Raw genomic sequence first — 15,480 nt, 5'->3', positions numbered from 1 at the left:
GAGCAATATTCAAACAGCCTAAACCGCCATGACACCGGAAGTAGATGTAGTGCTTTCAATCTGTCTCATATAAAAGAGTGGTCAACTGCTGTCGAATGCTTTTTGAAAGTGGGCAAAAAAGACCAGGCATATTATTTTCTTCAAAATATTGCAATACCTCAATATGAGACGAACAGTTTTTTTCTATGAATACGCCTTGAATAAAACCTGTTATTTGGAATCAATCATTTTAGGTGAACCTCTTTTTATTCTACTTGTTATTGCCTTCGTGCCTATTTTATAGTCAGTATTCAATAAGCTGATCGGTCTAAAATTACAAACGTTTTATAAATCTTTATCACGTTTTGGAATTGGAGGGATTATACATTGCTTTTGAAGTGTTGTTAAATGACCTTTTATAAAGAATAAAAATTGAAAGAGTCAATTAAAATAATCTGAAAATCATTCAAAATATCTTATAGAATTATGCATTGAGACTATCCGAACCTTGGCTTTTATTATTTGTTCTGTCCTTTAAAGCATTTCCGCATTCATACATTGTAATTTAACCTTCACAAGAGTTGCGGTTACTTATAATAAACACCATTAAGGAATAAGGCTCTAATGTTCTTATAATAAAAATGCGTTCTTTCTGACAAGTTTTTGGATAAAATTTAAGTTCTCATTTTAACAATTTCATAGTTTACCATCATTTTCCGAAAGTTTTTTCTCTAAGTTTGAGAGGTATTCTTGTATTTATGTTCATTATTTTCAAGGTGTATTGCCTTTTCTTTATAATATTTCTGCGAATCCATCTAGTTCTTTCTTTTTTTATCATTTTTGTGTAATGCTATTTATTTTGTCAGGTTTGCTTTTGTTTACTTGTGATTCAATATATAAAGCGATAATGCTTTATATTTTTTTACTTTAGTTTGAATATTGATCTCTTATGTGATGCATATTTTATTGTGTAATTTCTGATTAAACCTTTTTTTATTTCCCATAGTGTATTTTGATTGGCTTTCATATTGAAGCTTATCGTTTTGCGGAAGCATTCTTTTACGCTAGTTTGAAATTCTAGATCTAACACAATAGTGTTATACAAGTTAAAGATCCTTTGGCCTTTTTCAGTTATTTAAATTGTCTATAATAATATAATAACGGGGTGGTTCGTTTAAAAACCTGTTTTTGTATATGTTGTCACATATATAGGAGTAATTAAGTCGACAGTCTTTATGAGGTGTACTATTCGAGTGTCATGTGTATTGCATTTTAGAGTGATGCATTAAACGCCATATGCCGTCTAATTCGCAAGAATATAATATATTTGTTTAAGTCTTTCTACATTTCTTGTGCGCATCAATTTACTGCCATGTTTTTATCTAATGCACAGTCTGGAGCATTGTTAAAATCACCACCAATAATAAAGGTTTAATCATCATGTTCTATAAGAACGTTTTTGTAAGGTTTTAAAGTGTGTAGGTTCGTCATTTTAAGGCCCATATTATTTAAGTTTGATGATTGAATTTTATGATGAAAGCTGTGATTTTACTTTCTATAATTTGAGTATATGTGTGTATTTTTATATCAGCCATTGGATTTATAAGAATTGAAACTCCATTACTGTTTGTACTATTTCCACTGAAAACAAGGGATACAATAAATAGTTTTAAGCAGTGTACTTCTTGCAACAATATGAAATCATACTTATTACTAATAGTCTCTTCGAGTACTTGTTTCCGTTTGTCTATGTTACCTAAACCTCGAACATTAAATGATAGTATCTGTGTTTCCATTTTACAAACTTATAGAGATGTCTGAAACCTACAATCCATTCTAGTCATAACAAGGAAATTGTTAAGATGTATAAAACAAAAGTAAATGACATTTGTTTAAATGTTTGTAGTGGCAAAATCATTAGCTCGATAGTAATATTCATTTGTCATTTTGTGCTTATACATATATTATGGGTTTTTTGGCAGTATGATGTATGTGTCAAAACATTCATTAATGATCATAGTTTTTTTTGTCATACTTTTGACATTAGTAATGACATACATGCTTACAAACATGTATATCTTTGGCCGTAACAATCTCATAAGGAAGTAGAAATATTTTTATTAAACAAAACTAAAAAAATTGTTTACTATTGGTAAATAAACCATCAATTTTCACTTTTTCACTTAACTATCAAATTGTTTTAATTGTTTGCATTCATATGCAGATTCGTAGGCAAAGGTTTATCACATATGATTTGTATATCTTTCACTATGTTGATATCAAATCAAAACCTCCTCCAATATATCACAAGTAACGCATACATATTAAAATTAACGGACAGTTTTTAATTTTTTTTTTTTTTTTTTAAGTCGTTTATACATTTATTTATAGTATGGATTTATTTCTGTTTTTTTAATTATTGGAGAAAAATGGACGGAAACGCCAAAAAATCAAGGAAGATGATATAAACAAAGCTAATACTCGATATTTTTTATGAGAAAGTATTTTGCCATTTATTATTAATCACTGCAATTCAGTTTTCTCTATTCAGTCTAAGAGTGGATGGAATTTTGTATCATTTATTTTGTATTTTGAACCATCAGTGTAGAATCTCAACAAGGTTATTTATCGCAATATGTTTTTCGTGACTGTCTAAATCGAGGCTGTTATCTGATAGTGTTCATGTTGCATCAATGTAGCAGTTTATAAGAATTGACATAGTTCAGTCCATAATGGTGTACTTTCGGGAACTCCTTTCTATTTTGATTAAAATGAGTTTGGCGCTGACTCTGTGCCAGTAAACGGAGTTTAAGATTTAATTTTCGGCTAATGTGCTTGTTTCTGTAGTTTTTCATATAAATATTGGAGTCATTGTTTTTTTTTTTTTATAATTGTCTGTTATTAGATGTGACTAATTGTATGAGGTATACAGGAGTGCTGTATATTTGAAACAAATATTTGAACTAGTTATGTTGATTTACTTGATAGAATAATGTTATGATTTGAATAAGACAACGATAGCTACATATATTGTTGAAGAAAGAACTTGTATTGAGAATGTTGATAAATTTGTAAAGGTCAAAAATAATAAATAGACAAAACACTTTCTTTTCTTTATTTTACAAATGAAATAATGTCAAAAAAAATACATATTGTTCGAATCTTAGTTAATACCCTAAGCTAAGTTTGGATAAACAATTGGACTTCGCATGTGTGGAAACAGTATAGATTTTTTACGACAATATTTTTGAAGACTTTGAAGTATACAAAAGTGTACAATATTTTGAAAATATAATCAAGTTAAGTACACATTCATCAGTCGCAAACACTTTCTGCAAATGAATGAATTGAGCCAGAGCAACATATTTAATTAATCCAAAACCGTGATAACGATAAAGTAAATATGTTTCAACGCCAACCCTTCTGTAACTTCAAACTATATGGCGTACATTCAGTATCAAAGAAAGAGCTTGAATAACGTGAAGTTTGTTACTATAAGCAAATGTTTATACAATTTAAACCATTTGCTTCTGTCACCATGGTATTATTAATCATACCTTTGGAACATGTATATCACGATTAAAGCATAAAATTCATATGTTAGGGACAGCCCTGCACTGGGTCAACTGGTTGTAAAATTGTACCACAAATCAATCGACAGATGCCACAATGACCAATGTCTTCACTCTGACACCGTTGAAAAGTGAAGAGGACTTAGGCCAGTTACTGGAGTACTAGACCAGATGTTTATATAAATTTGTTAATAGCTGACAGTGGTAGAGATTCCTTTACCACAATTGTGAACTCTGTGTGAACTCTATAGGCAAGACAGGTCTATTTGTAATATTTTGTGTAGTAAAACATACGAGAGATGTTTTCCTAATACATACTTTTTATGATTATGTCGAAAGTTGTATGAGTTTAAACAGAAACGACACCTCTAGTTATTTCTAAACATGCCATGCTAATTATCTGTTGTATGATTTTTTAAGGACATGTTTTTTAGTGACAAATTCAATTTCAATTGTTGATCATGTTTGTACTTTCAACGATAATTTAGCTTCATCTAACATGATTTTCAAACAATTGTATTTCTCAAACTTAATTGCCGAATTAACAATAATTATATAGATATATTTGATATCAATTTGTTACAAACATTTAGTTACAGATTCTATAAAATGGTGTAATTATTTTTAAGTCTGAAAAATAATATTTATTCTTTATGCATGTTGGATTATCAATCATTAAATTTAATTAGACCAGAACTTTTGTCTTTGCTTGGGGTTAGAGGCCACAGTTTCGAGTACACTTCTTCGGGTTCATTCCCTCGTAGTGGCCAGAGAGTAGACGATCACGTTGTGGAATTCATTTATGGCAATCATTCTGACAGGTTACCAACCGTCATAGAATGTGAGGACATTACAAACAACATACATAAGATACCGACCCCTAAAAAACAGCTCACATTTCGCACCTGCAAGACATTACCTCCAGCATGACCGAGCTAGATGGTTAGGCTGATATATCTTTGTTGATAGGAAGTAATTTGTTGGAGGTACATCATGTTTTTGATGGAGCCTAGAAACCTAAATCCAAACTTAGAATATCGTCAATATATCTAAAAGTGTTATTGAATTTATCAACTAGGGTAAGATCTCCAGACTTAGATATTTTCAACATATATAACCTTTTATAGCAGTATAAAAATAGATCTGCAATTAAAGGGAAATAGTTAGCATCCATTGAAATGACTATTGTTTGGTTATATAAACATTTCCCGACTTTAAGAAAAGAAATATTCAGTACAAAAGTAAATACTTCAATGACTTCTGTGCATGTCCAATATATATTTATCTGGGAGATCATTGGTATTGCTTTTCATCATTTACTGCTATATAAGTAGTGTTCTCTCTAGCAAAAGTCTTTTCGATTAGAGGAGTCAATTTGTTTGTAACTAAATACTGTGGACAAGATGTATAAATCGTTGAAAAGTCATAAGTATTAAGCACTGAGACCTTATATCGTCTATTTCAAAATTGTTAACTACATCTAAAGAATAGTTGATTGATCAAAAGAGATTAATTCTGGAGTTCTCATTAACTTGCTTTTCGCATAAATATTGGCTTCTATATGTTTTCAAATGCATCTTGATCGCAGTTAAGAATGATGTAATTAACTATAAATCTTGATTTATACTGGGTTTTATGCATTTTAAGTTACCAGTGTATTGTTGGAATGTTTTTATGATCATCATTCAACGCAACTTGAAATTTAACATTAGAATCGATATGATTTTTAATAAAACTTTGTTCATCGATTTGGCTAGGAGCGTTAGCTTTAGAAGATTGTAACTCTTAAATGATAGCGTGTACATAATATAAACGTCAAACTATGATTACATCATAAGCTGCTTTGTTAGCTGGAACGGATACCAACTTTTTATGTAGGGATTTGATATCCACGATCAGCTTTGGAGTTATCGAAATAGATTTTAAGGGGAGGGCCAAATGATTATTGTTACAAAACTATATTTTCTTATCTTTTATGGACGATATTTGATTCATCAACGGCATTGAGGCATTAAATTCAACCTCTTCTCTTTTATAACAGTTTTTACAATATTTATTTAAAGCTTCTGTCAATTCTAATAGACATGTATGGAAATTAATTTTAGATGCTATTCGGTATTAAGGACATTTATTTAGCAGTTTTCTAAGGAGATTGTGTTTAATAAACTAAATATATCCTGTAGAAATATGCCCTACAGGGTCATAGTGGTACACTGAGTCGATACAATCACACGAGGAAAGTGTATTTGAAATGTCATCTTCTGCTACTTCTTTATTAGTTAGAATTTTCAAATAGGCTTTTTATATTTATAACATTCTTTATTTTTAAAGTATTGCGAAATACAATATTCTACATTTTTATTCCTGAATAAACCGTTTAAATTGAGGATGTATATACCTTTGTTGCTAAAAGAAAGTAATATAATTTTATTACACTGCTCCATATCATACAAAAAAGTTTTGAACTTTGAACTCCACTTTAAATGTTCGACGTTGTTTCCTTTTAATGTTTCTATTAATTATCTTAATTATCTTACCATGTGATCTTCTCTTACGCCTCCTTTCTTAAAATAATGAAAAACAGTTATATAAATACAGTTAATTTATACAGTGATAGTTTCAAAATATCAGATGGGGATTTTGCTGGACTATCATTCTTTTAGTTGTTTAAAACCCAATGTTGTAAAATTAGTGCATTGTAACCTTTAGAAGAGAATCTTGCAGTCGCCATTTTTTTGGCAATGAAATTAACTGTATTCCAATATTTTCGTCATAAGATGGTTTTATGGCCCACCACAGCGTATGTATTACATGTTTTATGTTCCAAGCTTTATTTTTACATATAATGGATAAGTAATATTGTTGAATAAAGTAATTTCTTGATGTAAGTTTTCGAGCTCGATATGTTCGTACCAAAATTTATAATGCATTCGCACATCTTCGTTTCTTACAAATAACTACATTAAGTCTTCGATTCCAAATGTTTATTTTACTTCTAATACATAATTAAAGCAAACATTATGTACTTTTCGAATATCAATGTTATTAATAAATAGTCATTGTGAGTTATAAATGGCATATTTCTGTCTTTGTATCATTTCGGTTTTTACCGTATCGTGGCTAAGCTATCTGCAATATAAAGAATGTACAGTAATGTTTCGTCGCCATCTATTGTCTGCTTTAATCGGGCAGAATATGATGTATGATCATTTTTTCTTAAAATAACCAAAATACTCAATTTGAACAACACCAATACGAACACATCAAACCATAATAATATTGGGCAAGATTGAATGTTTAGTTATAGTTACAAATTCATTTACAAAAACAAATGGGTTTATTTTAAACAAACGTCATTACTAATAAGAGAACTATTCATTACTATAGAATAGAAAATTCCCAAAATAGAAATGGAGGGAAACGCAATACTTATCAAGAGATAAAATGAGCGAAGCTTGTATTCAGTTTGGCTGGTATTAGAAAGTAAAGTGGTCATTTATTATGTATCACTGTAATATAGTTTTCTATATCACGTCTTACAGAACATGGAATTTGATATTTCTTCTATGCTTTGAATAAACGCTGTAGAATATCATCAATGTTAAAACAAAGTTAATAATCGCAATGTTGTTTTTTTCGTGACTGTCAATATAATAACATTCTGTTAGCAATCAATATTACCATTTTTAAGAATCGATTTCAACGGTTGAACTTTCAGGCAGTCTTAAAACAGATTTTACGTCTTTGTAACAAATTGCCTTTTTTAAAAAATGAAGCTTTTTTTGCAACACGAAATGCGAAAAAATCAAAAAAAGGTAAAACAAAAACATCACAATATTTTATTTTGATCGTATCTGGGTCAGAACGAAAATTTATTGCATCTGAAGTAAGTTTTTTCGGCAGGGAGTGCGTTAAACCACAAGACTTTATAACAACCTAACACGAAAATTCTTGAAACTTATCACAATTATTGTAGAAAATCAAAGAAAAGGGGTTTATGTTCGTGCTTTGGTCAGTAATGAAAATTAGCACGTATAAATTAAGATAATTAGTATTCATGTTATGTAACAACTCAAGAGCCAATTACAAGTATCTTTATCGAAGCGACAAAACTGGGTAAACATATTATTAAAAGGTATCCAAGCACAACATTCTGAAGGGTTACTCGTATACAGTAGGTGTATTTTAACACACAGGGCGTCTTTGGGCGCTTCGTTCTTCTTGTTCTTCTTGGTCCGATTCTAGATACAATCGCCTTAACGACACGAACAAAGTCCAAGAACATTGTTATCAGGTTAAAATTCCACACTACCTACCAACCGGGAGGACCGAGAATTACACGAGAACAAAATGGCGGAAAGTAAAGTTAAGAACGATGCGTGCATGATTTACAGCGAACAACTCTACTACCGGTTCCCGGTATTAGGGCGTTTTACGCAAGTTACACGTTCCGAATCGACTCGATTCTATCCTGGAAACAAGCGCCCAAAGACGCCCACATAGTGTGTAACCTGACATCATTCAAAACAAGGGGCCAATATCGTTGTTGTTTTCCTTCTTTTTGCGTCTATATCAAGACCTATAGTTGACTCGTGTATAATAACATAATTCATCGTTGGCACAAAAACTTTATTTTATAAAGAAAGAACGGAGGTCTTAAGTGTTACTCGAACATTGTGGAACGCAATTACAAATATGTCGAGTTAAGTTAATTAGTGATATATAATACGCAATACAAACATCAACAAAGGCATTTTTGCAGAACGTTAACTTTTGAAAGGTTTTCAACAAAACATGAAAATATGAACACATGATTCTAGGGAGAACTTTTTAAACAGCGGATACATATTGAAATCTGTCGCCATAACAGTTTTCGTATGTATGTCGAAACCAAAAGTCAGCATTTGTTTAATAAGTTTATAACATGCGATACACAACAGCAAGTTTTTTGTTGCAGCAACTAACAATGTAAAAACATTAACAAACAAATAAAAAATTGTCATAAGAATCGACTTGATGACTATAAAGTATAAAAGTAACACTTCATAAACGTTGATATAAACTAAGTATTTAACAACCAGTTAAATTCTTTTTCTTTAAATGAATTAATTGAGGCAGGGCTCATAAAATATACTTGATTACAACGATGAGCAGTATATGTTCAAGTAACAATTAATAATCTGGTTTCTTCTGTTCTGTTTCAATAATGGTAATAATTATTTAATATCCTTAATCGTTAACCCTTTGGTAATCTTACACTACATGGCGTACACTCAAAATTTATGGAAGGGTTTAACTACTTGGAATTTGTGACCGTAGTCATATGATTATAAAATATGATGTCTGTTTTTCACCATCTGTATCTAAAACTAACAGTTTTTGCAATATATTACGAGTGAATCATATATGTTTCAATAAACGGACCATTTTTTGTTTGTTTTTATATTTCATAAATTTTTGTAAAGATATATTGATACTGACTTTGGCTGGTAAAATCACTCAACTGAAACATTATATTATAATATACAATATGTGATAAATCATATATCTATCTTTTTATCAATGACATGTTATTCGAAGGATACAGTAAGGTCTCAAATCACAATTATGCTTACATTTACTCCTTTAGTTCACACACACACACACACACACACACACACACACACACACACACACACACACACACACACACACACACACACATATTTCATGTGTTTTCAATATAATTACATACTACTGAACAGTAGCAATAATTATCCTGGGTGCCTCGACCAGGGTGTAGAGAAAGTTGAAATAGACTTTAGAATGGGTAAGATTCCTTGAAAATGACGTCATTGCTGTCAATTTTTTCTCAATGTTTACACGCGGTTTATTTTGATTGTAAATATGTGCAAATGAAACAAAATATGTTTAAATCGAGGGTATATTTATACATAGTAAGGGCAAGACCTGCAAGCAATTGTTGGTCTCGACCCCGTGTCGTACTTGTGTAAGACTTTGGAATAATATGCACACAATAACAAGGTAAATATTGTTCTCAAAATGCAGCTTGTTGTCACTGGTTTTGTTTCATGGTTCCGTGGAAAAGTTTCACACATAAATAAGGTCACAAATAAGAAATGGACTTTTTCTTACCTCTAAATTCATGACTATCATGGATATCGATTGATATACAATTGTTTTCTATTTAGGCAGAGTCCATGTGTCTGTAAAATCGTCGAAAGTAGTTGGGAATCGAGCTTTTAGTTATGTCTGGTCAGCCATCTTTGTTTTGGATAAGTCAGTAAACCATACTCCCAGAGGTCGGTTAAATTTTGTCCAAAAGTTAGCCGAATCACGCGCTGGTTAGGATAACTTAATTTTTATACAATCGGTTTTCGGATAAGTTGACCAAACCAGAGAGATAACCAAAAGATAACCGCTGGTTAGGACTTATCCACGTTTATACAATTGGCTGCAGGTGTTTAATGAAACGTGTAACTCCATCTTCCTTTTTGTCTGTATTAAATATAAAGTATTCTATCTCATCCGAGTCTTTATCTGTTTTAACACCTATCAAATGTTCATCATTGTCCGCCGCGTTATTTATTTTTAATAAATTACCTAAGTGCCTTACACATTCTTCGGTCGATATGTTGGTATGGTTGTTTCGACATTTTGTTAAACCATCAAAGTCGATAACTTAACATTATTATAATATATTATAGTATGAAATATCTAACAATACATATCCATAAGGAAATTGATATTTTACAGCCTTATGTGAGGATACTGCGTGAACGCTTGTGTATTAAATGAATTGGGAAGACATACTATGTTAACTATCAAATTGTTATTCGAAAGTGTTGAGTATGTGAGTAAAATCACAAAACTCAATAAAAAATAATTAGTTGACTTTACATTTTGAAACAACAATAAGGGTCGAAAGTTATCCGAGGTCAAAACATCACAAAGACGTCAAAAAAAGTCACAATATTGCAAATATTTCGAACCAAAGTTAAAACCCAAAGTTAACATTGGTTGGGAAATCATAACTTGAAAAAATATTGGTGTCAGAACAAAAGTGGCTTTTATTTTAGCAATGAAAAAGGTTAAATCAATCACCAGCAGCATAAATATGTAAATAGGACAATTTTAAAGACATTGAAGTATGAAGTCGAACCAATTTTTAAAGGTATAATCAACTTTGAAAACTTTTCAACCAGTCTTACACATCTTCTTTAAATGGATTAGTTGATCACGAGCAACTGTTCTAACTCATTCAACACATACATGATGATCAGAAATTAAATACAGTTCACCCGTCAATAGCATGAAACTTTATAGTGTACATTCAAAAACAAAGAAATAGATCTTGCGAAGTACTCTTGATAACGATCAATTAAATATTATTCATCAGTGACCCATCTGTAACATAAAATTATAGAGAGTTCATTCAATAACAAAGAAAGAGATCTTGCAAGGTACTCTTGATAACGACCTATGAAATATGTTTCATCGGTGACCCTTCTGGAACATAAAACTAAGTGTACATTAAATATCAAAGAAAGAGCTTGAAATTCGTGAAATTTGGTTCTGTAAGGAAGTGTTTAATCAATATAAGATTTGGCGTTTTCAACAATGTTTATATCAGGATCAATGGTCTTGGAATGTGTATGAAGATTAAAAATTAAGCTTTATAAGTGAGAGTTTGTTCAGGTTTTCAGTATTCAAATATTTGTAAAACGATGCATTTACGACACTAATAATGACACATCAAATCATAATGGTACTTGGCCAGATGATGTTTTAGTATTTGATACAAATACATTTTCACAAATCAAGGGTCAATTTCAAAGAAACGATATAAATTATGGGATGATAAGTCAACAATATACAGATAGAGAGTAGAAATCAGGGCAAACGCAATAGTTTTCGGGATATATAATGAACGGAGCTTGAAGATGGTTGGGCAGATGTGGTCAAGTTTGAAAACGATATAATAGTGGTCATTTATTATGTATAAATGCAATGTAGTCATAAGGTCATACAGTTAATAACATTTGGTTCTGTTGTACAGTACTTTGAACCAAAGGTGTAGAATGTCATCAACACAACAAAAGAGTAACTTATCGCAATGTGTTTTCATGACTGTCTGTTTCGAAGATGATAGTTATGTTCCGTTTGCTTGAATATAACCATTTGTAGGAATGGATTTAGTTCATATTATAATGGGTGTACTTTCTGGCTTTACCGAAAAAAGCTATTTGTTTTAATATATGACAAAAGGCGCATAAACGCTGAAACATGAGTTAGTAATTTACTTGTTCCTACTCCTTCGAATAATATGAGTTCGAGCATTCTAATTGTAATAATTGTGTGTTGTGGTTGTGTCTTATACATGAGGAGTGATGTTTATTTGGAACAAACATAGTTATATTTTTGTCCTTCTTTGATTGCTATAAATATTTAAATAAAGCTGTAATAGCTGTAGAGCCAAGTAGGTCATTCAATCTTTTAAACCAGACCTCAATTATGCGTATTTATTTGAAGTTAAAACATATCACAAACTCAGTTTTTTCGTGTCTTGGTCAATATTTATATGACAAAACTACAGAAACAAGTCGAGTAGTCGTCAATATTTATATGACAAAACTACAGAAACAAGTCCAGTAGTCGAAAGTTTAAACCTAAACCCCGTTTAATGGCACAGGATCAACGCCAATGACAAAGAACGCAATACCAAACAATTACAAACCAGAATGATGAACAACAACACAAAACTCCACAAAATCAAAATGACATATATAATATTTAACACTAGGAGTGTTTCTCAAGGGTTGTTAGGTACCTCCAGTACGGTGAGTAAAATGTAAATTTACTGGGGGTTTAAACTAATTTGTGTGCACAACCTCACTCTTATCCCAATAATCTCGAATAAAGTAAAAGGGTGAAGGGTAAATCTCATGAAAGTATGTTAGGGAACTATGATAAAAGCTTTCAAAGATATAATGCAGTTATTGTTTGAAACCATAAAAATCCAACACAGTCTGCCTTAGCAAATTAAAGGTTTTAAACTGTGTGATCATAAAGTTTCATAATGAAAATAATGAATATACTAACTCTGGCAATAATCAAAGAAAGCATTATAAGAAATTAAAATACAATATATATTTGCTATTAAAATCAAATGATATTTCTAAGTAAATTTAGAAAAAAGTGACGTTATAGTCCTACTTTGAAACTTTTCGAGTGAACCAAACGATTGAAAAAAAAAGTTTTAAATTGAAACAAATCTGCAATTGTTTAATCAAATGAATGAACGCTTAGTTATGTAAGGATGCGACATTCATCTATATATTATTATAAAGAATTCATCCTTGAAAACCAGAAGGCAAGTACTTTTCAAAGTAGTGCCATTATATCAACGGCTTCGGTAAGATCGCAACAATTCATTGAGTGTATCTGCCCAAACAGCTGCTGGAGACATTTTTATTTTACCAATTGTTTAAAAACATCATCATAGAATCGCGATGAGCAATTCTCTTAACAATCACTATTGTACTTATATATAATAAGAATGGCCATTAAAAGATTTTGAGACATTTTTTTTGTTATTAATGATATCTGAAACCCTGTTTAAGATGGTTTTCCGTCATAAGTTTACTGCGAGAGCTGATATTTTTGTGCGTTTTTTTGTTAACATAATGTTTTTTGTAGAAACCCTTTTCGATAAGCCATACACTACCATTGAGATTTTGTTTAGGAAATTTGAGGATTTTCTTTTTTTCTTCACATATGATCATTTTTTTATTTATTCAATTATGTATTTTGCTCACATTTCAGGGATGATCCAGATGATCGAAAATCAGCCTGAGTAGTTCCCATATGTAAAAGGAATGACAAAGCGTATGTAGGTTACTACCGCCCGGTTTCTATTCTAAGTATTGAATCAAAGATTTATAAAAGGCTTGTTTATGACCAAGTGAAACATGAAACATACTTCAAGGTAAACAATAAATTGTATAAATTTCAGTCAGTGTTAAGAAGTGGCTTTTCAACAGAAACATTTAAAGTGACACTCTTATTCAAAATTATTTAATACACGTGTATAACAAACATAAATTTTGAGTGATAAACCTTTAATAAATTATTTAATTATGCAATTATTGAAAATACTAATTACTGATAACAAGATTGTAACCGTGTAGCTGAATAGCTGAAATGCATAAAAAATATATAATTGGTGAATACTAAAATATTTATTGTGATCTATTTTAGTGTCATAAGGTAGAAATACCGTGTTTTCTGCACATTTATTTCAAATAAAACTCGTTATCCTTCATAAGAACCATCGTTTTCGACATATATCTATCCGTTAGGTATATTAAAACAATCGTTTCAATTGTGGTCAATCTTATTTGGGAGTAATAGTACATCTACAACATATTCCTAAAAGATGGAGATGGACAAAGGTCACGAAGTAGGTATGATTCTTTATTACCTTCAAAAGACTTTCGACACAATGGACCACTCGATCCTTCTTATGAAGCGTCGAACAGCAGGACTTGTTGATGACATTTAGGATGGTTTTAATCTTATCTTTCAGAAAAAAAGCAACTAGTTGATGTCTCTAGTATACAGTCTGCTACTGCTCCTACTACATGTGGAGTTCCTCAGGGCTCCAAACTAGGCCCACTTTTATTTTTGATTTATGTTAACGATATATCAGCCGTGGTTTACAAGGTCTTTTTATGTGCTGATAATTCTGGCATAATTATTTCAGGTAAATGTAAGTTTTCTGTGGCCATATCCCTGTAAGATGACCTGCATCTTGTCGGTTAGTTTATAATAAGTTGTCACTTCATTTAGGTATAACTGAGTTAGTTTTATTTAGGTCTAAACATTAAAAAAGGTTAAACTCAACATTTGATAGTACATGGAATGATACCACTATTGAACAAGTTTGTGCTGTTTAATATATTGGCGCAAAATTGATCAGACCCTATTTATTTTAATTTAAGGCTCATTCCATATTAAACAAGCTAATGCTAAGTTAAAATATATTTATATCGGAGGAAAGGTTACCTTACAAAACACACCAAGAAACTCCTTGTCATGGTCTTAATTCTGTTTAATTTTGATTATGTCTGTTCTATTTGGTGTCATGGTCTGATCAATTTACTTAAAGCCAGGCTTTAAACCCAACATAAAATAATGAGGTCTGTCTTGGATCTTGATGCAAGGTCGCACATTGGCCCCGAACACTTTAACTCACTGAACTAGTTACCTGTCGACAAATTGGCATAGTACCGGACTACATAGGAGACAATCTCCCAAGACACTGTACATTCACATAGGACAAAATTAAGTCAGAAAGGGGTTTTTGCTATTCCAAAAGTTAAAGTCCTTCTACTTTTCTGATATTTCCCTATTTTGATTTAATTCTTCTTTTTCTTCTTCTACTTCTTCTTCTTCAAAGGGGATGATGCTGATACTGATGCTAATGCTGATGATGAAAAAGAAGCTAACGTTGCAACATGGACTGTTACTAGAGCTACTGTTTTATAGTGAAATATTAATAGTATAATGAGGCAAATATTGCACATCGATAGCATGACAGATGCGTGAAATCGTAAACAACCGACTCGTTTAGGCATTTATACCGTAATATACTGCATCATAAGGAGTTTCCTGTCCATTGTATAAAATGAACGATAACTTTCTTCGCTGATTATGATCTTAAAAGCCTAGTTCACTTAAGCATCAGACCGCCTAATTAATGACAATATTCGTCCATATAATGGAATTAAAACAAAGTCCTGAGTTATGTTATTTGTGTATATATATGTTTGGTACAACTGACAACTGGCAATTTGTGACAATAATTATTGATATACATTCCTTACCTTCGTATGGTATGTAAATTATGCAGTTATTCGCAAAAAAA

This window comes from Mya arenaria, chromosome 9 (genome assembly GCF_026914265.1).
Source record: "Mya arenaria isolate MELC-2E11 chromosome 9, ASM2691426v1".
Classification (NCBI taxonomy): domain Eukaryota; kingdom Metazoa; phylum Mollusca; class Bivalvia; order Myida; family Myidae; genus Mya; species Mya arenaria.
The sequence above is the reverse complement of the archived record's forward strand: the minus strand, read 5'-3'. Positions refer to the sequence as shown.